The sequence below is a fragment of the Bubalus kerabau genome, chromosome 12, assembly GCF_029407905.1.
Source record: "Bubalus kerabau isolate K-KA32 ecotype Philippines breed swamp buffalo chromosome 12, PCC_UOA_SB_1v2, whole genome shotgun sequence".
Taxonomy (NCBI): Eukaryota; Metazoa; Chordata; class Mammalia; order Artiodactyla; family Bovidae; genus Bubalus; species Bubalus kerabau.
In genome coordinates this window covers 30,953,955-30,977,478 of record NC_073635.1, presented here as the reverse complement: position 1 = coordinate 30,977,478, position 23,524 = coordinate 30,953,955, and the positions used below count along the sequence as shown (strand labels likewise).

The window sequence follows — 23,524 nt, the reverse complement described above, 5'->3', positions numbered from 1 at the left end:
GCGGCTCTTGGGCGACCTGGACATTGTCCCACATGCCACTTCTCGCCTCCCATCTCAGGAAACCCAGCTGCCTGATTTGTCACTCTCAGATGAGACAGCCGGTCTTCAGGGAAAGGGGAAACGGCAGGGCACACGACACATGTTTCACATACTGGTGCTCCCCAGAGCCCTGGAGAATGAGAAAGGAAGCCGGCGGTTTGGCAGGTGCGGAGGCCCCTTCCTGCAGACATCTGTCAGTGGTTCTGGATGTCCAGGCCCCTCCCTTCACAGAGGAAGAACCCTGGATTCCTGATGAGATGAGGCGCCAGCTTGCACCAGCTGCACGCCAGGCTGGAAGGAGAGGGTGAGAAAACCAGAGAAAGAGCCCGCCTGGAAAACCAGGAGCTGCCGGGTCCTCAGATGTCAGACCTGGAGGCCCCCCTGGCTGTTCCCAGGACATCCGGCGCTTCTGCCAGGGAACTGGGTGAGGTCACTCTTGCTGGTAGTGATCTGGAATAAGCACCCCAGGGATCTCAAGGTGGGGACCAGCATCTCCCATCCCCTGCCCATCAGACTGACATTCAGCTGCTGTGAAAAGCTGCAGCAGCTGGGGGGAGGGGGGCCCTCCCTGGGTCTCCCACACCTCCCACCATCCTGCAACCAATGGGGGAACATATGGCCCAGCAGGGGGCCTCCGGGAGCTGGCGCCATGCTCTGATTGGTCAGGCTTGCTTGTTAAATATTTTAAATATCACTCCCTAAGCCAGATCTTATCCGTGAGAGGCCAGAAAGCAACTTCCTGCAGAAACCCCTCCACCTTCCTCTCCCGCCTCTTTCTCCCTCCTGGAGCCCAACGTTTGTCAGAGCAGCATGCCGGGGAGTGTCCTCTGTAGTAAAAATATCTTTTTTTTTCCTCTGTGTGAGAGGAGAGGCCCTTTTCTCATTCCCCGGGGAGGGCCCTGATGCTCCAGACTGCAAGGAAATGCTCCTATGTGCCTCTTCCTTCTGCTTCCCTAACTAGTTTATCCTGATGGAATTAGGTTAAAATGGCCAGGGAATGGTCCTAAAAGGGGAAAATGAGGTTTACTAGAGGGCATGTGCAGCCTCAGGGGAGCGTGCCAGTCAGGAGGAAAGCAGGCATGGACTGGGTGGTGCGCCCAGCCCAGCCGGGCTGGCTGGAGGCCTCTGGGTACCACACGCTCTCGCGTTGGCCCCAGGGTCCCTGTTTCCCTCCACCTCCCCTCTCTCAGCTGCCACTCTGCATTTCCAGCTGCTGCAGAAGAGGGGTCCCCCGAGTCCTGTGAGGGCTCAGGTCTCAGATATGAAGGTGTCCCTAGGATGCTCTGGGCATCTTTCACAAAGACTTGGGGAGGGGACTGCTCTTTCTGCCAAGTGGCGGTTTAACTGCTCTCTTATCCTCAGATGGACGCATGCTCGGGTCTCTCCAAAGACGAGGCCCCCCAGCTCCCCTGGCTCAGGGAAAGCCAGGTAACCCAAGGGCACCCCACAAATGGCCTCTGGACCTCCCGGATGTGCACTGTCATCTGAGGAACATTTCAGTGTGCTCTCTTCTACCTCTGTAGAAAACTTTCTCGGCCTGTCAAAATTATAACACTTGGGGCAATTTAGCAGATGATCTTTTTCGGGTTTGTTTTTTATTTTGCTTGCTTGTTTTTATGTGAAATCAAAGGCAGGCTGCAGAGGACTTCCCTGGTGGTTCGGTGGTTAAGAACCTGCCTGCAATGCAGGGAACACGGGTTCTATCCCTTGTCCAGGAAGATTCCATATGCTCGGGGGTGACTAAGCTCATGCACCACAACTACTGAGCCCACATGCCCTAGAGCCCGTGCTCCTCAATCGTGAGAAGCCCGCGCACCTCAGCTGGAGAGCAGCCCCCACTCGCCACAACTAGAGAAAGCCTGAGCGCAGCAATGAAGACTCAGTGCAGAAAAAAATAATACATAAATTAAAAAATTTAAAAAAAAAAAAAAAAGCAGGCTGCAGAGTGGAAAGGGCCCACCCAGTAAAGACTTGGAAAACCAGTGTAAATCCTTGTCTCTTTGACCAAGGCCTTCTCTTCCTGAAATGCCTCTCCCAAAGGGATGTGGTAAGTAGTAAATTTAACCCAGTTTGTAAAATGCCTTAAAAAGTGTAAAGTAGCCATGTGACTTTAAGGGGCACTGGTTTTTTTCTTCTGTTCTAGCAAACTCGTGACCACTCTGCTTGCACTGGCTGCTTGGGATGGGGTCTCTCCTCCCTCGTGGTGGGTGGGCTGCAGCATGTCAAGGATGCCTACAGCCCTGCTAAAACACCACAGGCGCTGGGCCAGCCGGGGCGGGTGACCAGATGGCCAGAGTAGAAGAGCTGATGCGTAGATGTGGCTTGTTTAACCCAGAGAAGAGCAGCTGGTCCAGGGGGCTGTGGTTACAAGTCTTCAAATGCATCCTTTGTAGGGAAAAGATGAAGGTTTTCTGTATAGCTCTGAGAGGTGAAACCAAGTGGGCTCAGTGCTAGGATTTAAGAGGTCAGATATTTTTTTCCTTTAACCATCTTAACCATTTAAAAGTGCACAATCCAGTATTGTTGAATATATTCACATCATTGAACAACAGATCTAGAACTTTCTCATCTTGCAAAACTATACCCATTAAATTAATTAAGTTAAATTAATCTATACCCATTAAATACTAATTCCCACTCACCCAAGCCCCTTTCTACATTCTGTCTCTATGACTGTCACTATTTTAGACATTTTCTGTGAGTGGAATCCCACAGTATCTGTCTTGTCGTGACTGACTTATTTCACTTGGTGTGGTGGTGGTTTAGTCGCTAAGTCATATCTGACCCTTTGCGACCCCATGCACTGTAGCCCACCAGGCTCCTCCGTCCATGGGATTCTCCAGGCAAGAATACTGGAGTGGGTTGCTATTTCCTTCTCCAGGGGATCTTTCCAACCCAGGGATCGAACCTGGGTCTCCTGCATTGCAGTCAGATTCTTTACCAACTGAGCCTCCAGGGAAGCCCTCACTTAGTGTAGTGGGCTTTAACTTCATCCGTATTGCAGGCTGTGACAGGACTGTCTGCTTTTTCTAAGGCCATATAATATTTCACTATGTGTATAGACTGCATTCATCTACTCATCTGTTGATTGGCATTTGGGTTGCTTCCACCTGTTGGTTATTGTGAATAACAGTGCAATAACTATGGATGAGCAACTATCTCTTTGAAATCCTGCTTTGAATTCTTTTGGGTATATGCCCAGGAGTGGAATTGCTGGATTATATGCTAGTTCTATTTTTCATTTTTTGAGGAAACTCCATACTGTTTTCTATAGGGGCTGCACCATTTTACATTCCCAACAGCAGTGCACGAGGGTTCCAATGTCTCTACATTCTTGCCCACGCTTGTCATTTTCTCATCTGTTGACAGTGACCATCCTCATGGCTATGAGGTGATATCTCATTGAGGTTTTGATTTGCTTTTATCTGATGGCGAGTGATACTGAGCATCTTTTCATATGTCTGTTGGCTATTTTTATATCATCTTTGGAGAACTGTCTGTTCAAGTCCTCTGTCCATTTTTAAAGTGGGTTATTTATTTTTTGTTGTTTTGGTTGATTTCTAGAAGTGCCTTATAAACTCTGGATATTAATTCATTATGAGATAACATGATTTGCAAATATTTTCTCCCATTTTGTAGGTTGTCTTATTATTCTGTTGACTGTTTCCGTTGACATGCTGAAGTGTTTAAACTTAATGTGGTCTCATTTGTCTATTTTTGCTTTTGTTGTCTAAAGGCATGTATTTCTGAAAGGCAAATTAAAGAAGTAAAGTGATACATGTACAGGTTAAAAATGTCAAAATAAAGATATAGAAAGATATAAACACTTGTGTATGTCTTCTTGTACATATATCCATACACATGCACATAAAATTCTCCCTGCTACCCCTGACAGCCAGGCTTACAATTTCCTTTCTCAGCGACAATCACAGGTGTCAGTATCTTTCTAGATAAAACTTAAACATATATTCATGCATATCTTTATTTTCAATTATACAAATGTCATATGTATCTTTTTAAATTTTCTAATACACTTTATTTGGAAAACTTTACACATCTAAGGGTTTGGAAGACATCAGTAATTTTTTAAACTATAAAATCTGTTCTGCACGAGAATTTCTTTTTCTTCACATGTATTATTGAGCCTTTCCCCACTGAACAACCTAACCAGGGGCAGAAGAACCAATGTAAAGACTTTCTGATCTTTCCACTCTCATGTCAGTGCATGAGAATGGCTTCATTGTTTAACAGCTGCCTGATACTCCATAGAACAGACACTCCATAATTTGTTTAATCAGTTCCCAGATTAAACATTTAAATTATGTCCAACCTTTTGCTTCAATGAATATCTTTGACACAAGTCTTTGAGCCCATGGGGACTATATATATGTACAGTAAGTGATTAAAAGTGGAATTTCTGGTCAAAGGCTTTATGGATTTTACACTTCGATAGATATTGCCACATAGTGGATAGTGAGTGTATGTAAAAGTCGCTCAGTCGTGTCTGACTCTTTGCAATCCCAGGCACTATACAGTCCATGGGATTCTCTAGGCCAGAATACCTGAGTGGGAAGCTGTTCCCTTCTCCAGGGGATCTTCCCAACCCAGGGATCGAACCTAGGTCTCCCACAATGAAGGTGGATTCTTTACCAGCTGAGCCACAGGGAAGCCCAAGAATACTGGAGTGGGTAGCTTATCCCTTCTCCAGTGGGTCTTCCTAACCCAGGAATTGCACCAGCGTCTTCTGCATTGCAGGCGGATTATTTACCAACTGAGTTATCAGGGAAGCCCATAGTAGGTAGATTTTATGACAAATTAAGAGAGAATTTTAGCAATCTAAACTGCTCTGAGTGGTGTGGATTACTTCAGGAGACTGGGTGCTTTAAGGAAATCAAGACCAGGTCACAGATTAACTTGTCAAGAATGTTACTGGAGGTATTCAAGTGCTGTAACCTCATGGACCACAAAGTCCCTTTCACTTTGATATTGCAGCTTTCTTATAAAAGGTATAGCCCAAGAGACTTCACATTTTTTTGCTGAATATTGCTCAGTGATAAGCAAGATGTGGGCTTGATCTGCACTGAGAGGTGCATAAATGTTGTCTATTAATACAACGCATGCCAGACGAGGGCCCTGGTGAAGCGATGCTCTAAATTAAGGATTCGCACATGCTACGCTTGTACCAAGTGGCCCTGGGCAGGTGGTTGGAGCGGATATGTGGAGGCCCTCCTTGTCCTCTCCATCCATCACCACTCGTATTGTACACATCCGGAACTCCACATACAGAAGAGTACCCTGCAGGAGGTGTGGCCAACAGGGAAAGCTGCTTCTGCAAGAGTCCCTCAGTCAGGGTCCTCAGTAGCAGAACCACGACCTGTGTGTTGTAATCCGACATGAGGAGCCTGCTCATTCCCCTCAGTAATTAGAGAACAGAGGCTTCCCAGGGATGGAAAATCCCCTACCTTGCACCAGCTCATTTAATTTCCAGCTATTGATTTTTTTTTTTTTAAGATCTTTCCTGAATATTCATTGGAAGGACTGATGCTGAAGGTGAAACTCCAGTCCTTTGGCACCCTGATGCGAAGAACTGACTCACTGGAAAAGACCCTGATGCTGGGAAAGATTGAAAGTGGGAGGAGAAGGGGATGACACAGGATGAGATGGTTAGATGGCATCACCAACTCGATAGACATGAGTTTGAGCAAGCTCCAGCAGTTGGTGATGGACAGGGAAGCCTGGTGTGCTGCAGTCCATGGGGTTGCAAAGAGTCGGACACAACTGAGTGACTGAACTGAACTTCTTATATATACTGAACTGAGCTGAAATCTGTCCCCCTTTAAAGTCTGTTTACTGGCTTTCGTTTTTCCTTATAGAGTCATTAAATACAAGATTCTTTGCCTACATTCTAGCCTTAAGATGCCTGAGAGCACCCATCAGGTGTCCACTCAATCTTCTCCTCTTTGGGTTCAGTCCCAAGTCTTCATCGATTTCTTATGTGGCATGTTTTCCAGATGTCCGTCACTGTAGTACCTCTATCTGAACATCTATCTTCCAAGCAGTCAAAGGCCGCTGAGAGTGTGCTGCCCAGCACTGGGCCTGCCCCTCACCAGGGAAGGATGAGATGGAATCATTTCCTTGTTTTCCTGTGGTCCTTTTCTTTTAAACAATGGAGCCTATAAATGGCAGGCCAGAGATTTCTTGCTTCTTCAACCTAACATGCCTTTCCACTCTTTTGGGTAAAAGCCTTTTGACTTCCCATTAGGAAATTCCTCTTCCCTTAATCTGACAAGTTTTGAGGGCACCTCAGTCAGGATTCTCCCTGTCCCCTCCTCCAGAGTTGAAGCCATTCAGACTCTGGTTCCTAGGACTGTGAGCCTTGGGGAGAATGATGTAACAGAAAACAGTGGAGTGGATGGAGCACGGAGGGACAGAGCCTGTCCATTCATTCCTGCTAACGGTCCGATCCTCTTCTTCCTGAGCCTTGGCCCTTCCTCATCCAACAACTATTCCTTTCCAGTAAAGTCCTCCGACACAACTAAGTGTGTCAGAGTCTGTTTCCGTCGCTTGCAGCTAAAGCATTCTGACCTCATCAGATAACCTTGCCCTTGTATCTGTCCCAATAGGGGCGCGTTGTGGATCAGACTCCAAATCTCTTTCACAGGTTATGATCTGTTTCTGTTCACACTTCTGACACCAAAGGTATATATGTTTGTTTGTTTGTTTCCCCCAACACTAAACAATTCTCCAGCTCTCTGGACACCAACTGGGTATTCTAATTCAGTTCTGACAGTTACTCCCCAGAGTTAGCAGGGACCGCGCAGGTTCAGGGCTCAGTCCTACAAAACTGCACCTTCTTCAGGTGCCAACCGCAGGTTCCAGGGCCTCCTGTCATCTGACTTGTGACCAGCCAGCTAGAAAATCAGAGGTTCCCACAACTCTGTCTTCAGATCCAATAATTTGCTACAATAGCTCACAGGAAACAGTTTACTTACAGTTTTTGTTGCCATTTAGTCGCTGCTGCTGCTAAGTCACTTCAGTTGTGTCTGACTCTCTGCGACCCCATAGACAGCAGCCCACCAGGCTCCTCTGTCCCTGGGATTCTCCAGGCAAGAATACTGGAGTGGGTTGCCATTTCCTTCTCCATATTTAGTCACTAAGTCGTGTCCAATTCTTTTTGCAACCCCATGAACTGTAGCCTGCCGGGCTCCTCTGTCCATGGAATTTTCAGGCAAGAACACTGGAGTAGGTTGCCATTCCCTTCTCCAGGGATCGAACCCTGGTCTCCCACACTGCAGGCGGACTCTTTACCATCTGAGCCACCAGGGAAGCCCAGTGTGTTATAAAGGATATAAAGGATACAAATGAATAGTCAAATGGAAGAGATTCATGGGGCACGGTATTAGAGGAGGTGTTAGGTGGAGCTTCCACGTCCTTTCTGGGCACGTTACCCTCCCAGGACCTCAGTGTGTTCACCAACCCAGAAGCTCTCTAAACTCCATCATTTAGGGATTTTGGTGGAACTTTCATTATATAGTGATCAAATCTTTGGCTTCTGGTGATTAACTCAAGTCTCTAGTCCCTCTCTCCTTGCTGGAAGCCCGGAGGTGGGGTGGAAATTTCCAACGCTTTAATCACTTAGCTAGTTCCTCTAGTAACCAGCCGCCATCCAGAAAGTCTCAAGTGCCCCTTCCCTGAAAAAAAAAGTTACTTCATTAGCATAATCTCAGGTTTGGTTGAAAGGGGCTTATTTTGAGTAACAAAAGTTGCTCTTCTCAGCTCTATTGGGGCTTCCCTGGTGGCTCAGATGGTAAAGAATCTGCCTACAATGCAGAGGAGACCAGGGTTTGATCCCTGCATCGGGAAGATCCTCTGTATAAGGAAATGGCGACCCATTCCAGTATTCTTGACTGGAGAATCTCACCGACAGAGGAGCCTGGCGGGCTACAGTCCATGAGGTCTCAAAGAGTTGGACATGACTGAGCAACTAACACTTTCAGTTCTATGACTCAGGAAATTCCAAAGCTTTTAGAAGCTCTGGTACCAGGAACTGGGGAATGGTGACCAGATACAGATTTCTTATTCTGTCATAGAATCACACAGGTGCTGCCATTAACTCACACGTTCCCCTAGTTCTATACTTGGAAAGTCGATTTAGGACAAAAACATAGCCTTTGAGGATCATGAGTCTCCCTTGTCTGTTCCCATCTATTTGTTACAAGATAGCTGTCTGCTGAGTTGCTAACTTACATCAAGATCCATTCAAGCCACTGCCAAAGCATGAAGCACCTAATCAGAGCTCATGAGTATCTGTGGCTAACCTACCCTGTGCCTGTCTTCAAAGCAAGATAATCGGTGTTCACAGAGGTTTCCTAGCTGACCAATAAGTGATGAGCCTGAGCTTCAAACCCAAGTCTGGAAGCCCCAAAGCCAGGGAGAAATGAAGGATTCTCACAGGGTTCACAGCCCACAAGCAACCTGGGGAGAAGCTATATTTTTAACTATTTTGGACGACCTGGAAGAAAATGGAAGTCCACGGGATGCAAAAGCCCATCTCAGATTCTGTGTGAGGCAGGAGGCAGATGCTTCCCACCCTCCCTGGGTAAAACAATTGGAGATTCATTCTCTATTGACCAAAACTCCAAGACAAGAATAGCAGGACAGTTAAGGGAGGAGGCTGGGCCCTGCTCAGACCACATATTTCTCATTCTCGGAGTCAGGAGACCTCCCCGACCACACATGTGTAGAAAGGCTCCTTGGAGGCCCAAGGGGAGACTTGTCAAGGGATGCTCTACCCAGATGCCTTTGCAGTAAAATCCCATCTTGGCTAAGAGATGCATGGGAATCCATGGGAGGATCCTAAGATATACCAAATATGAATTGTGAACCAGGCAAATCAAAATGACTGGCCAAAAGAAACTGGAAGAAATGCCCCACAAAGGTAATTCAAACGACCACGAGGGTGCGACTCAGGCACTCTCCCTCTGAGTCTGCCCGTGTGCCTATCCACACGTACTGTATTCTTTTCCTCTTAATAAATACTTGACTTGTTTCGTTGCTTTCCGTCTTTGTGGCAATTCTTTTCTGCAAAGCCAAAGGGCCAGGGCCCTTGTCATTGACCACTGGTCTAGCGGCTAGGATCAGGTGCTCGCACTGCTGCGACCCAGCCCAAGCTCCGCTCCGCTCCAAGCCGTTGCAGGCTGAGGCTACCCGAGACCACAGATGCTAATTAACAGCCAGAAGTTGAAGTCACTGAGTGTTGAGGTGGGGGCTTAAGGCATCAGATTTCCTGTGACTGAGACCTGGTGGGGAAGGCTCCTCCCACCTGGCTTGTTCTGCATCCTGAGCACTAGACTGACAGCCTGATGCACCTCCCGCGAGTGTGGCAGCATCTTTTGGATTTGGAGGTCATGAGAAAAACAGCCCTGCTTCTCACAGTACCCGCTCACCCCGCCTCCTCTCCCCAGCTGCCTATCTGGCTCCAGCAGTTACGGCTCTCAGGAGAGGGAATTAACAGTATAAGAGATCTGACATGAACAAAGATAAGACAAATATTGTGGGAAATGTAAGTTATATTAACATAGATTTAGATGTTGCTTTTACTCAAGTTCTTGTTTGTTTTTGTTTTTATTTTATTTTTGGTTGGTTGGTTGTTTTGTTTTCTCACCCAGCTTTGGGAGTTTCAGAGCCTGATTTTTATAACCTTGGTCACTGGGAGAAACTCAACTGATTCCTGTCACTTTAAACATCCTTTTCTCATCACAGCATCTAGAGTACATTTCCTCTTCTTTTTCAACATATCACATTTCTTGGCAGAAATCTCTAGCAGAAAGCATGAAAAATTTTATAATGAGGATAAAAATCAAAATTTCACACATCAGATTTCTCTTGTAGACTATTTCTTCCTGTTCAGTCTTACCCTATTTTAACTTTATTTTAGTGGCTAACGATTTAAAATTTGATTTCAGCATAGTCCACTCATTGTGCAGGGTTTTGGTGCCTAAAGGCACTTGTTCTCTGCTCTGACTTTTAAGTTTCTAAACGGAAACTTCGCCTGTGTCACGTTCCAGCAGCAGTCCTCTTTCCGCTCAAGTTCCCAGGGTAAACCCCAGAAGAACCTCCCCGCTTTCCATGTCTCCATTTCACTTGACTTCTGAGATTTTCCATTTTAAAATATGTGCTGTGCTCTTGCTTCCAACATAAATGTTCGTGATTGTCCTTAGGAGTAAAGGTCAAGTTCCAATCCCAGATACCAACACGCACTGCAAGAGCCACAAGAAGAACGGTTCAGTGAATGACCAAACCCAGCCAGGGGGCACGAGGGGCTTTGCCACTTCCAGCCGAATCACCATGGTCCCCAGACCGTCTGCTTTTTCCCTGAAAGTGCCTTCCTGTCCCTGCTCAGTGACTCACTCCATCACAAATGTGACCCAGTTTGTTTGGCAAGCTGTGGATTTTTTTAACTCCTGCTGCTTTCCCTGGTCACGACTCTCTCACAGGCGCTCAGCGACTCCCTCTCGGCGTCTGTCTGGTCTCACCGCCGGGCTGGATGCATGGCTTTCTCCCCAGCTGTTCCCTTCCAGCCCTCTCTCCTCTCCCAAGAAAATCCATATTCCGTTTGTTTTTCTACAGCATTCTGGTATCTCCAGAGTCTCCTTAAAATAAACACTCAGCTCCAAGGGAAGCAGCAGGCAGAACCCACGGAATTGTACCAGCTCAGGAATCTGCTCTGAAGGCAGAGTGGGGTGGGGAGCTGGACAAGGGAGGTTATCAGCGTTTAAGGCTGTCCATCATCTCCAAGAGACTTGGATTCACGTTGTCTCATTTAACGTCCTTGATCGCCCATGGCACAGGTGTAAATGGTCCTTCTGTTTCATGGTAGGAAAGTAAGGTTCAAAGAGGTAGAGAACCTGGACTTCCCTGGCGGTCCAGTGGTTAAGCATCTGCCTTCCAATGCAGGGAATGCAGGTTCAATCCCTGGTCTGGGAACTAAGATCCCGCCTGCCTTGGAACAACTAAGTCCAGGATGCAACAAAGATCCAGTGCAGTCCAAAGAGGTGAAGAACTTGTCAATACTGAGAGTAAGAGAGGCCAGGAGCTGAACTTACGCTTTTAAAAACTTCTGTATAATTTACATTCAGTAAAATACACAGGGACTTCACTGGTGGCACAGTGGTTAAGAATCTGCTGCCAATGCAGAGGGCACAGGTTCAATCCCTGCCCCAGGAAGATCCCACATGCCACAAAGCAACTAAGCCCACGCACCACAACTACTGAAGCCCATGCTTTCTAGAGCCCAGTAGGCACTACTAATGAGCCCTGTGGGCCACAACTACTGAAGCCTGTGTGCCTAGAGCCTGTGCTCTGCAACAAGAGAAGCCCCCTCAACGAGAAGGCCACACACCACAACTAGGCAAAGCCCAGGAGCAGCAATGAAGACCCAGTGCAACCAAAAATAAAAATAAATAAAATACACAGATCTTCAGGCTATTTGATGAATTTTGACAAATGTATATACTTGTGTAAATACCCCCCTAAAAGGATCTAGAACATCCCCATAACCCACAAACTCTGCACCCACACACACCCCTTTCCTAGGAAACCTGCCACCACCTTCTGGCTTCTCCACCCTAGATGACTTTGCCTTGAACCTGTCTTCTGATGCCAAACTCCATATTCCATCTTCTGCCCTTTTTCTATTATACCACGTGGGTCTTTGAAATGAACTCAATCACACCCACCTGGCCAGCATATCTATAGACAGAGGACTGTGGGGAGCCAGGCCATAGTCTTTCAGCTGAAAAAGTAGATGAGCTGGTGGAGGGGACCCCGGGGCTTGCAATCTGGTGGGGACATAGGGAGCTCAATCCCCAAACCACACAAAAGGCCTCCCTACAAAGTCCACTATGACGTTCGGCTCACTGCTCGCCACCTCAGCAGCACTTGGCACTCGATCTCCAGAGGGTTTCTGAAGGAAAATCATCGTAGGGTTTAAAAGAGAGGGATCAGAGTTCAGCTTTGAGATCAAAGACACCAGACTCCAATCTGGTGGAGAAAGATTTCCAGGAGAAATATCAACAACCTCAGATATGCAGATGATACCACCCTTACAACAGAAAGTGAAGAGAAACTAAAGAGCCTCTCGATGAAGGTGAAAGAGGAGAGTGAAAAAGCTGGCTTAAAACTCAACACTCAGAAAACTAGGATCTTGGCATCCTGTCCCATCACTTCATGGCAAATAGACAGGGAAACAGTGGTAAGAGTGACTGACTTTACTTTCTTGGCCTCCAAAATCACTGTGGATGGTGACTGCAGCCATGATAATTAAAAGACACTTGTTTCTTGGAAGAAAATCTATGAAAAACCTAGATAGTGTATTAAAAAGGAGAGACATTACTTTGCCAACAAAGGTCCTTATAGTCAAAGTTATGGTTTTTCCAGTAGTCACGTATGGATGTGAGAGTTGGACCATAAAGAAGGCTGAGTGCTAAAGAACTGATGCTTTTGAACTGTGGTGTTGGAGATGACTCTTGAAAGTCCCTTGGACTACAAGGATATCAAACCAGCCAATCCTAAAGGAAATCAACCCTGAATATTCATTGGAAGGACTGACGCTGAAGCCCTAATACTTTGGCCACCTGATGCCAAGAGTTGACTCATTGGAAAAGACCCTGTTGCTGGGAAGGATTGAAGGCAGGAGGAGAAGGGGACGACAGAGGACGAGATGGTTGGATGGTATCACCAATTCAATGGACATGAGTTTGAGTAAGCTCTGGGAGTTGAAGGACAGGGAGGCCTGGCACGCTTAAGTCCATGAGGTCGCAAAGAGTCAGACACGACTGAGCGACTGAACAATAAGACTCCAGTCCACACTTTCAGGATCTCCCCACTTCCGCGAGCTGCCACCGCGGTGTCTGGGGCCAACAGAAATGGGGAACACTCTGAATTTTTACACTCGTGGGCTCTTCAAGACCATCAGGTACATCTGTCCACTGGGAGTTGTGTAGTTGGGAGCTTCTGTTTTGTGGGCGGGGGCGGGGTGGGGGAAGAAAAACTTGAAAGAAAGGAAATAACTAAAGCCCATTTGATTACGGTAAAGGTAACTCACTGAAAGTCGCTTTAGGTCAAATTCCTATCAGGTTTTCATTAATGAAGGGACACATGATACAATTAACCGTATCTGCTTATCTGCCCACAGTTCTACGTTCTCTTAGCAGGTTAACTGGTTTCTCTTGGTCTGTGTTTATACACAGCGGGTGGGTTGATCAATGTTTAACGGCTGATTCTCTGGGTAGGGACAACAGCCCTGATTTTGCAGCGTCTGCTGGTTTCTGCCTGGCCTTGACAGTGGGGTTGGGAGATAGGCTGCGTGTTCAGGCCCCTAGGCCCCCCAACACATACAACACGTTCCACCGATGGAGCACATGTTTCTCCCCAGGTGGCATGGGCAAGTAGGGGTGGCAGGGTGGCCACTGCCCGGCACGCCAGCCATCTCCAGGATGAATGGTGTGTGTGTGGTGGACGGGGGGATCTGACTTCTGTACCTGCTCTCCCAGGCTCCTCCCCTAGTGGAGCCTTCAAATCTTCAAAAGACATATTGTACAGTCAAGGTTTTGTACAGGATGCCTCTCCTGGGCTGGACTTTCCAAATAAACCTTCAGAGTCATTTCAAAGTGCAGAATAAACATAAGCTAGCCGGAGATGAATTCCCACAAGTTGTCAATCCAGAGATTTTGAGCAACCAGCCTCCACTTTTCATTCCTTTGCCTGAATCACTAGCCAGTCTTTAATAAAAGTTTTTGGACTAACCCTAACCATCCAGCTTTCTTGTTTGGTTTTGTTCTTCCCCTTGGAAGACTAACTGCAGAAGAGCAAGCATGCCATCATTTCCTGCTCGCAGATGAGGATCTCCGGGCCGGCAGAGAGGAAGGGAGGCAGGAAGGGGCTCGGCCTCAACAGCCGTCAGGAGCCGGCTCTAATAACAATTCCCGTCTGAGGCCCCCACCTGCCATCAACACCTCATCCACAAAGTGATGATAGTTGAAGAAAAGATTCCTGGATGTTCGCAGGTTTATAAAATGACCTGGGTGGTGGAAAGACTGTTCTCCTTTCTCATCAAATCGAGTCAGGTCAGCCTAGTACCCCGCTCTGTTGGCATTCCCTGCACCACACAGTCTCTTAACCCCTTTAGCGAGTGCTCACCTTGTCCTCCAGAACTTGACATGGCTCTGCATGACCTTTCCCAGCCTCCCCTCCACTTCCTGTCCCAATGTTCCCCTTACTCTTTGCCTTCTGCGCCGCACGTTTCTTTTACAGGAGCACTGGCATTGCATCTGTGAGCCTTCGGATGACTTTACGTACTTGGAATCATTGTCTTGGCTTCCTGCTTCCTGTTAAGCCCAGATTCTTTCATGTCATATGGTCATTAATGGAGGGATTCAAAGATGTCCTAGAAGAGGTCCCTGCCTTCAGTAATGCTGTAATCTAGGAGAGGGGACACCAATAGTAATATCAAAGCAAAATTGACAGCTTTCTCTCTGACAGGCTGTTTCCTTCAATCACCTTGAAGTGAAGTGAAGTTGCTCAGTCGTGTCCGACTCTTTGCAACCCCATGGACCGTAGCCCACCAGGCTTCTCCATCCATGGGATTTCCCAGGCAAGAATATTGGAGTGGGTTGCCATTTCCTTCTCCAGGAGATCTTCCTGACCCAGGGATTGAACCTGGGTCTCCCGCATTGTAGGCAGACGCTTTACTGTCTGAGCCACCAGGGAAGTTCTCAATCATCTTAGATCTCATAATAATCCTCGAAACAGACACTAATGCTATTCTCATCTGACATATGTGATCACTAAAACTCAGAGAGGTCAAGTAACCTGCCAAAATCACACAGCTGGTAAACAGTGAATGTAATCACAACCTGGGAGTTCTGGCCCAGGTGATTCAAAAACTTGACCCCGTATCACTATGTCACGTGCTTAATCCACTTGACTCCGTATCACTGTGTCACGTGCTTAATCGCTCAGTTGTGTCCAACTCTTTGCGACCCCATGGACTGTAGCCCGCCAGGCTCCTCTGTCCATGAGATTCTCCAGGCAAGAATACTGGAGTGGATTGCTATGCCTGTCTCCAGGGGATCTTCCTGATCCAGGGATTGAACTTGTGCCTCTTACATCTATCTCCTGCATTGGCAGGCGGGTTCTAGCACCACCTGGGAAGCCCTGCGTCACGTGCTAAGTATCAAACACTGATAACATGAGGAAGGGAAAGAGCTGATGGCAAAACCAGAGCAGAATTTAAGAGCTGGGTCATCTTGCTGCTGCTGCTGCTAAGTCGCTTCAGTCATGTCCGACTCTGTGCGACCCCATAGACGGCAGCCCACCGGGCTCTGCCGTCCCTGGGATTCTCCAGGCAACAACACTGGAGTGGGTTGCCATTTCCTTCTCCAATGCATGAAAGTGAAAAGTGAAAGTGAAGTCGCTCAGTCGTGTCGGACTCTTAGCGACCCCATGGACTGCAGCCCACCAGGCTCCTTCATCCATGGGATTTTCCAGGTAAGAGTACTGGAGTGGGTTGCCATTGCCTTCTCCGGGGTGATCTTAGAAGATGAGATAAAAACCAGAAGTGCTAGATGAGAACCTTTCCTGTGGGCAGGACTGGGCTCCGTGGCTCCAGGGTACTCTGGCAGAAGCTGGAGCCATCTGTGATGTTTCAGACGCATGCCAGCACCCAAAAGAGACCTCTGTAAGTCATTCAGCTTTTGTGTGATGGTTTTAGCAAATGGCCTATGAGCTGAACTTAGAAGGAAGGCTTCTTGTTGATGTGAACGGAGGGGAGAAGGCATTTGGGGTGGCAAGAACCTGGGGATGGATCTCCAGAACCAGAGCACACAAGCCTTTCATTGTGACTAGAGTCCCCAAAGGCCACAAAGCATGCCCATCACTCAGGTCAGGAGTGTATATAGAAAAACACTGCTGCTGTTTGATAGCTAAAGAATCAATAAATGTGATCACTGAAGCGAGTGATTCTCAAACTATGCTCCTGAATTTATTCCAGAAACTAGACTCAGGAATTCTACTGGTAAAATTAAATAATTGCAGTTATTATCAATTTGCCTGGAGAATCCCATGGACAGAGGAGCCTGGAGGGCTGCAGTCCATGGGGTCACAAAGAGTCAGACACAGCTGAGCACAGCACAGCACAGAAGCACCCAGGTGTCCCAAAGGCACCTCAACCTCAACATAAGCATTTGAAATTTATCTCTTAAATTTTTCTTCAAACTTTGGCAACCGCTACCCCTTATCTGCCAGTGAACGGTGATACAATAAAACAAATAAATGAGCAGAGCTAACAGAAATGAGCAGAAAAACAGAAATAACCAATTAGGCTTGGTATGACAGCCTGATTTTTTTTTTTTTCATAGACAGTTGGTGGTAATTTTAGATTGCATACATACATTATACAGTCATCCTTTCCACCCATAAAATTGTTCTTAGATCATTTAATAGAAACAACTACATCAATATTTCATGGTGTTCTACAAAGAGCAGGGAGGCTTCAGGGGCCCTCCTTTGCCTGCTGAATGTCTCGTGGCGGAGTGAAGACTGTATAATTACTGTACTGCCCTGCAGATGAGAATGGAGACATTCTAAGTGCGGGACAGCACTGTTAGGCGGGGAGAGGACATTTAGAAGGGCTGATGCAACATGGTTCAGTTTAGGGACCAAAACACAAGGAGGGTCCCAAGCCTCCTCAACCATTCCTTGTGATTCCCCCCACGGCATAAGCCCCCCCATCCATGAGGCTGTATTGGAATCGCCCTCCAGGAGCTTACTCCGATGGATCCACACCGCCACCTCCCCTGAGGATAGCTCAGCCCCAGGCCTGTCTCAAGCCTCTGGCTTGTGAGAGTCTCAGAGGCCTGGGGAAGGCAGAGGCCACGTGTGTATGTGTGTTAAGTTGCTTTGGTCATGTAGCCCACCCACCGGCTCCTCTGTCCATGGGATTCTCCAGGCAAGAATACTGGAGTGGGTTGCCACACCCTTCTCCAGGGGATCTTCCTGACCCAGGGATCAAACCCAAGTCTCTTATATCTCCTGCATTGGCAGGCAAGTTCTTGATCACTAGTGGCCCCTGGGAAGCCCAGAGGAGGCCATGCACAATATGAAAGGGCCTTCAGACAATCCTCCCACCCCATCACCTGCTTAAGAACCTCTGCCTGGACCCCATGATCAAGACCTTTGAAGACCTCCCTCACCAGTTCACCTCCCATGTTCAACAGTCCTTGTGGCCAGCAGGGGGCTGTGACTCACGTCTCCTCCCCAAGCCCACCCTTCTCCCCTGTCCAGCAAGAGAACTAGTCTTGGGATACGATGTCCCAAGCCCTGAAAGAGGCCCCTGCACCTGGTCCTCCTGCAAAGCCAGCGTGAACCACAGCATCTCTGCCCACTGGAGCCCAGTTGGCACCACGACCTTGAGCTACTCAGCCTGGAGCTTATGCCACCCCAGCCTCACGTGGCCGGAGTCCCCCCTCTGCACACAGCTGATCCCGCCTCTCCTCTGAGGTTTTGACCAGTCGCTAGATGCCGACAATACTGCTGCTGCTGCTGCTAAGTCACTTCAGTCGTGTCCAACTCTGTGCGACCCCATAGACGACAGCCCACCAGGCTCCACCATCCCTGGGATTCTTCAGGCAAGAACACTGGAGTGGGTTGCTAGTTCCTTCTCCAATGCATGAAAGTGAAAAGTGAAAGTGAAGTCGCTCAGTCGTGTCTGACTCTTCATGACCTCATGGACTGCAGCCCACCAGGCTCCTCCATCCATGGGATTCTCCAGGCAAGAGTACTGGAGCGGGGTGCCATTGCCTTCTCCGGCCGACAATACTGGTGCAGGCTTATGGGGCTGCCTCCGACCTGCTACCTAAAGAACCATCAGGCACCTCCAGCTCAACATATTCCAGACTGACTTTATCCTTTCCTCCTCTGACCCAGCTCTCTCCTGCAACTTCAGACTCAGCAGGCAGTACCACCCTCCACTGGGCTGCCCAAGCTAGAAGCCTGGAGCCCTCACTGAGTTCTCATTCTCTCTCCCCTGACCCTTCGCCCATAGCTGATCAAACACTGAAACATCTTATCTATGTGGCTCTCCTATGATCACAGTCCTAGCTCAAGCCCTCACCCTCCCATCTGGATTTACTGTAACAGGTCTCCCAAGCTCAGCCTTTTCCTCGTAAATTCCATCCTTGGTAAGGCTGTCAGACGGTTCTATTAATATTTATTGCACATAAAGCAACTCACATAACCAATGACACCATCATTTCATAGAGCCCCAGCTCCTTCATATATGACACAAGCCCCAATTTCACCACCTTTATCCCCTCCGTCACCTTCCCAGGTGGCACTAATGGTAAAGAAAGTGAAAGTGAAAGTGTCAGTCACTCAGTTGTCTCTGACTCTTTGTGACCCCATGGACTGTATAGCCCACCAAGCTCCTCTGTCCATGGAATTCTCCAGGCAAGACTACTAGAGTGAGTTGCCATTCCCTTCTCCAGGGAATCTTCCCAACCCAGGGATTGAACCCGGGTCTCCTGCACTGCAAGCAGATTCTTTACTGTTTGAGTGGTAAAGAACCTACCTGTCACCCTTCTCCAGGGAATCTTCCCAACCCAGGGATTGAACCCGGGTCTCCTGCACTGCAAGCAGATTCTTTACTGTTTGAGTGGTAAAGAACCTACCTGTCAATGCAGGAGACATGATTCCAGTTTGATCCCTGGGGTTGGGAAGATCTCCTGGAGAAGGGAATAGCAACCCACTCCAGTATTCTTGCCTGGAGAATTCCATGGACAGAAGAGCCTGGTGGGCTACAGTCCATGGGGTTGCAAAAGAGTCAGACATGACTGAGTGATTTCACTTTCACATTCACTTTCACAGAGCAGTCCTAGAGCAGAATCTCATGGAGGATGAACATGTAAAGCAAACTGCAGTACAGAAGCATTGGAATGCCCAGCCTTCTTCGAGGAAGTGTCAGTCATGGTCACCACCCACGCCGCCCCACCAAACCTGTACATCTGTATGGGCATCCCTTGACTATTAAGACAGCTCCCTGTCTCTGAAACGGAGGCCTGGGGTAGGGGAGCTCGCACACCGCCCTCTTTCATTCTGCCCTGATCATCCTTCTCCCTTTCCACATATGGATTTACAAGAGACATCAGGCAAGACCCAACACCCCACCAAGCTCTGTTTCCAAGGACTTGAAGCCACTAAGGTGCTCTGTCACCTTAGACACACACACAGGTCAAGTGTCTCCCTTCTGCCCAGCTCTGCTCCCATGCAGTCCCCAACCCACTTCCCCTCATGGCCTGAGGTGTCCCAACACTGGCTTGGTCCCATTTAGCAGCCACCTGGCATCATCTTTCCATCCCTGGACTGATGACTGGCTTGGCACCTTGCCAGATGTCTGTTTGCCCAACCTCCACGTGGCCTCAGAGAAGGAGCTGACCCTTCGAGAAGCAGACAGTACAGTCAGGCCTTCAAAGGGCCACCCATACCTCTTAGCATGGTGTCAGAGAGGAGAAACACAGCTTCTGGCATGGAAACCAGTCCTGTTCCCCCTCTCTGATATTTAGTTGGTATTTACCAAGTGCATGGCCCTCACCAACCACCTCACAAAGGGTGACTCAATGTCATGGGTAAGAACCTAGGCTCCATAGACAAGTGAAAGTCAGTCACTCAGTCGTGTCCGACTCTTTGCAACCCCATGGACTATACAGTCCATGGAATCCTCCAGGCCAGAATACTGGAATGGGTAGCTGTTCCCTTCTCCAGGGGATCTTCCCAAGCCAGGGATCAAACCTAGGTCTCCCACATTGCATGGCAGATTATTTACCAGTTGAGCCACAAGGGAAGCCCGAGAATACTGGAGTGGGTAGGCCTATCCCTTCTCCAGAGGATCTTCCTGACCCAGGAATCGAACCGGGATCTCCTGCTTTGCAGGTGGATTCTTTACCAACTGAGCTATCAGGGAAGCCCATAGACAAACCCGGGTTCAAATCCCAGGTCTGGTGCTTGGTGGTTGTGTGACCTTGGGCAAGTCACTCTCAGTGCCTCTCTGTGCCTCAGCTTCTCATCTGTAAAACGGGATGAGGGCAGCGCTGCCTCCGTCAGAGGGTGACCCTGGGGAATGAGCGAGCTAATGCAGAATAGCGCCAGGGACGCTGTGGGGGCTACCCAAGTACCACTACCATCGTGTGTGCGTGCATCTCATCAACCCCACTTTACAGATGAGGAAAGAGGGGCCTGAGACATAAGCCGGGCCGGGGCCGAGGTCCTCCAGATCCACATCCTCACCCCAAACGATGCACATGGCCCTGATGCCTTCCACCAAGGAGCCAGGCCTCTGCTCCCAAGGATTAGACTGGGCAAGACAGTCTGCATCTTCATACAGACATTGCTCATCTTGTTGGTAGGAAATGTGCTCCAAGTAAATTCAAAAGTAGGAAATGTCCCATACTAAGAAACAGTTCTTTTTATGAAAACTAAAGCAAAGGAACAAACACTCTTGCCAGCTAACACTCAACCAAGCCACTGCATGGGCCAGAAAATGATGGGGTAGCAGAGTAAGGGCTCAGAGTTTTGAGTCTTGACTTGATGTTTTCAACAGACAACTCCACGGTCCCCCCCACCCCCCGGCGCCCGCTCCCTGGGAACATCAGAGACCTGGCACACAGACCGTGTCTGCAGGTGGGCCCCTTCTCCTTCGGCTGCCCAGGGTCGTTTGGCAGGAAGCACGTTGGTGCCCTGGCGGTTTCTGGGGCCGCAGGAGCTAACTGCCAGGTTAGACTTCTGCAATTAGAGCCCCCAGGGACCAGCTGCCTGAACTAAGTCATTGCTGCTCCAAGTTAGAAAAGGTCAGGCAGTACCCTTCTGCTGTCGTAGCTGCTAAGTCATGTCCCACTCTGCGACCCCATGGACTGACTGCAGCATGCCAGGCCTCCCTGTCCTTCACTATCTCCCCAAGTTTGCTCAAACTCGTGCCCACGGAGTCAGTGATGCCATCCAACCATTTTGTCCTCTGTCACCCTCTTCTTCTGCCTTCAATCTTGCCCAGCATCAGGGACTTTTCCAAATGAGTCAGCTCTTTGCGTAAGGTGACCAAAGTATTGGAGCGTCAGCTTCAGCATCAATAGCCCTTCTAGTACAAGGGAAAACTCGGGATGGAAAAATTGACTTGAGTTCAGGCTTTGTGGTGACAAACAGTGAGATAAACAGGATTGCTGCAGTCGGATGATTAATGAAGCACAGGAGCCCTTGTGCTTGGCTTTGAAAGATTATAAATACATGAGTCTCATTGAGCACAACCCGTCGGTTACAAATTGCAAGTCATCTTTCAGTTGTCGTCCCTTCCCGCCTCTTGTTTTGAACAGAATGAGCACACAACCTTGAACCCACCAGCTTCGGAGTCCCAGGCGCCCCGGAATCTGCAGACACGCCTGCACACAGACGGCTCTGCATGAGTTCAGTTAACAAGACGTTCAGCAAAGCTTTGAGCTGCAATGTCGCTTCCCCTCCCTGCACGCTTTGGTGTTGACTGGGAGGCCTGTTTCTGACTGCTCTGTGTTTAAGGGTTGTTACTTCATTAACATTTCTGAGATCCCATTTCTGCACATATCACCGGTCACAGAGATAAAGAGCTGTGCGGGCCATTACTTTTTAAAATGTAGTAGATGTACTTGTGTTTGGAGAAGCTTAATAATACTCTCAAGTATCCACTGTTGGAAGCTGCTTGCTTTCCGGAAGGGAACATTATACCTGAAAGATATGTTTGAAGAAAACAGCCATGTGGCGATGATCCACAGTATGCCAGGGCATTTGTGGTAAAAATCATTATGTCCAATACAACTGGGGCTGCTTTGTGATTTCAGTCTTTGGGGTGATATATACCCACACACACCCCAACAGCAAGCATATATGCTCTGCAGCTTAAAATTTCAGCCTCAACAGTACAAAAGACACTTGAATCCTGTGTCTCAGACTCAGCCAGAGTCTGCATCTTCTAACATGAATTCCCTTGTTGTTGTTCAGTAGCTCAGTTGCGTCCGACTCTTTTTCGACCCCATGGACTGTAGCCCTGCCAGGCTTCTCTGTCCATAGGATTTCCCAGGCAAGCATACTGGAGTGGGTTGCCATTTCCTTCTCCCCGGATCTTCCCGACCTAGGGATTGAACCTGTGTCTCCTGTTTGGAAGGCAGATTATTATTATTATTATTATTTTTTACCACTGAGCCACCAGGGAAGTCCATAAATTTCCTTGTCTTCTGAAAATCAGGACAATAGATATTTAGTTTACCTGGGCTCACTGTAATTAAACTCAACTTCATGCTTCCCTGGTGGCTCAGATGGTAAAGAGCCTGCCTGCCAATTCAGGAGACATGAGACACAGGTTCGATCCCTGGGTCGGGAAGATCCCTTGGAGGAGTGCATGGCAACCCACTCCAGTATTCTTGCCTGGAGAATTCCATGGACAGAGCAGCCTGGTGGGTTTGCAAAGACTCGCAAAGAGTCAGACATTATTGAGAGACTAACACTTTCACTTTTTACCTCATCTTAATTGGAAGAGAAATTTTCAAACTGAGAAAGCAGCCTCCCTCCAAGTTTACCCAAATATGAGAAAAGCACAATTTGATTGCTTTTGTGTTCATTCCTTTTCCTTAAATGCATCTGCCAGAATGGTTCCTGTTCCTCAAGCTATCAGTTGAGCAATATTTGATCAGGTTCGCTTTACAACACATTTCTTTCTCCTCACTGTATTTCTCCCAAACAACTAAAGTATTAAATATTTGATAACCTGTGGGGCTTGCACCTGGCAGAGTGGCTCAGCCGGAGCAGTCTAGCTTCACACAGTACTGCCCTTGCCAAGCGCTCCCTCAGCCCCTCTGTTCTCCAGAAGGCTCTGTGAGTCAACAGATACACTACCTGAAGTGCTTCCTCCTTGGGGGAGAAGCAGGCAAAGACTCCTGCCCTTATCCTGCTCTTGTTCACTGTCCCTGCGAGTTATGCAATAGAATTTCATCAGAAAAGATGGGACAATTGACTAAACTCTGGTTCCAAAAGCAACCCACAAGAAAGCAGAGTTACAACGAATATCGCACGATTTTTTTTGTTGTGTTCAAAGGCAGGGTGGACTCAAGCATGATCACCCACCCAGTCGCCTGGAAGTCACTCGTGTCCTCACCTGTGGTTTTATCCCTGCGTGCAGTCAGTCACCAGCTTCCCAGGCGGTGCTAGTGGTAAAGAACCCACCTGCCAAAGCAGGAGACTTAAGAAACGGGGGTTTGATCCCTGGGTTGGGAAGATCCCCTGGAGGAGGGCATGGCAGCCCACTCCAATATTCTTGTTTGGAGAATCCCATGGACAGAGGAGCCTGGGGGGCTACAGTCCATGGGGTTGCACAGAGTCAGACACAACTGAAGCGACTTAGCACACACGCATGCAG

At 48.2% G+C, this 23,524-nt stretch overlaps 1 long non-coding RNA gene across 1 annotated transcript; it reads left to right on the top strand.

Annotated features, from left to right (window-relative positions):
* Positions 1–15,282: 15,282 nt before the first annotated feature.
* LOC129624466 (uncharacterized) lies at positions 15,283–19,665 on the top strand. The gene is made up of 2 exons (XR_008700970.1): positions 15,283–15,588; positions 18,964–19,665. It is a non-coding gene; the product is annotated as an uncharacterized LOC129624466 (long non-coding RNA).
* The last annotated feature ends 3,859 nt before the right edge of the window (positions 19,666–23,524 follow it).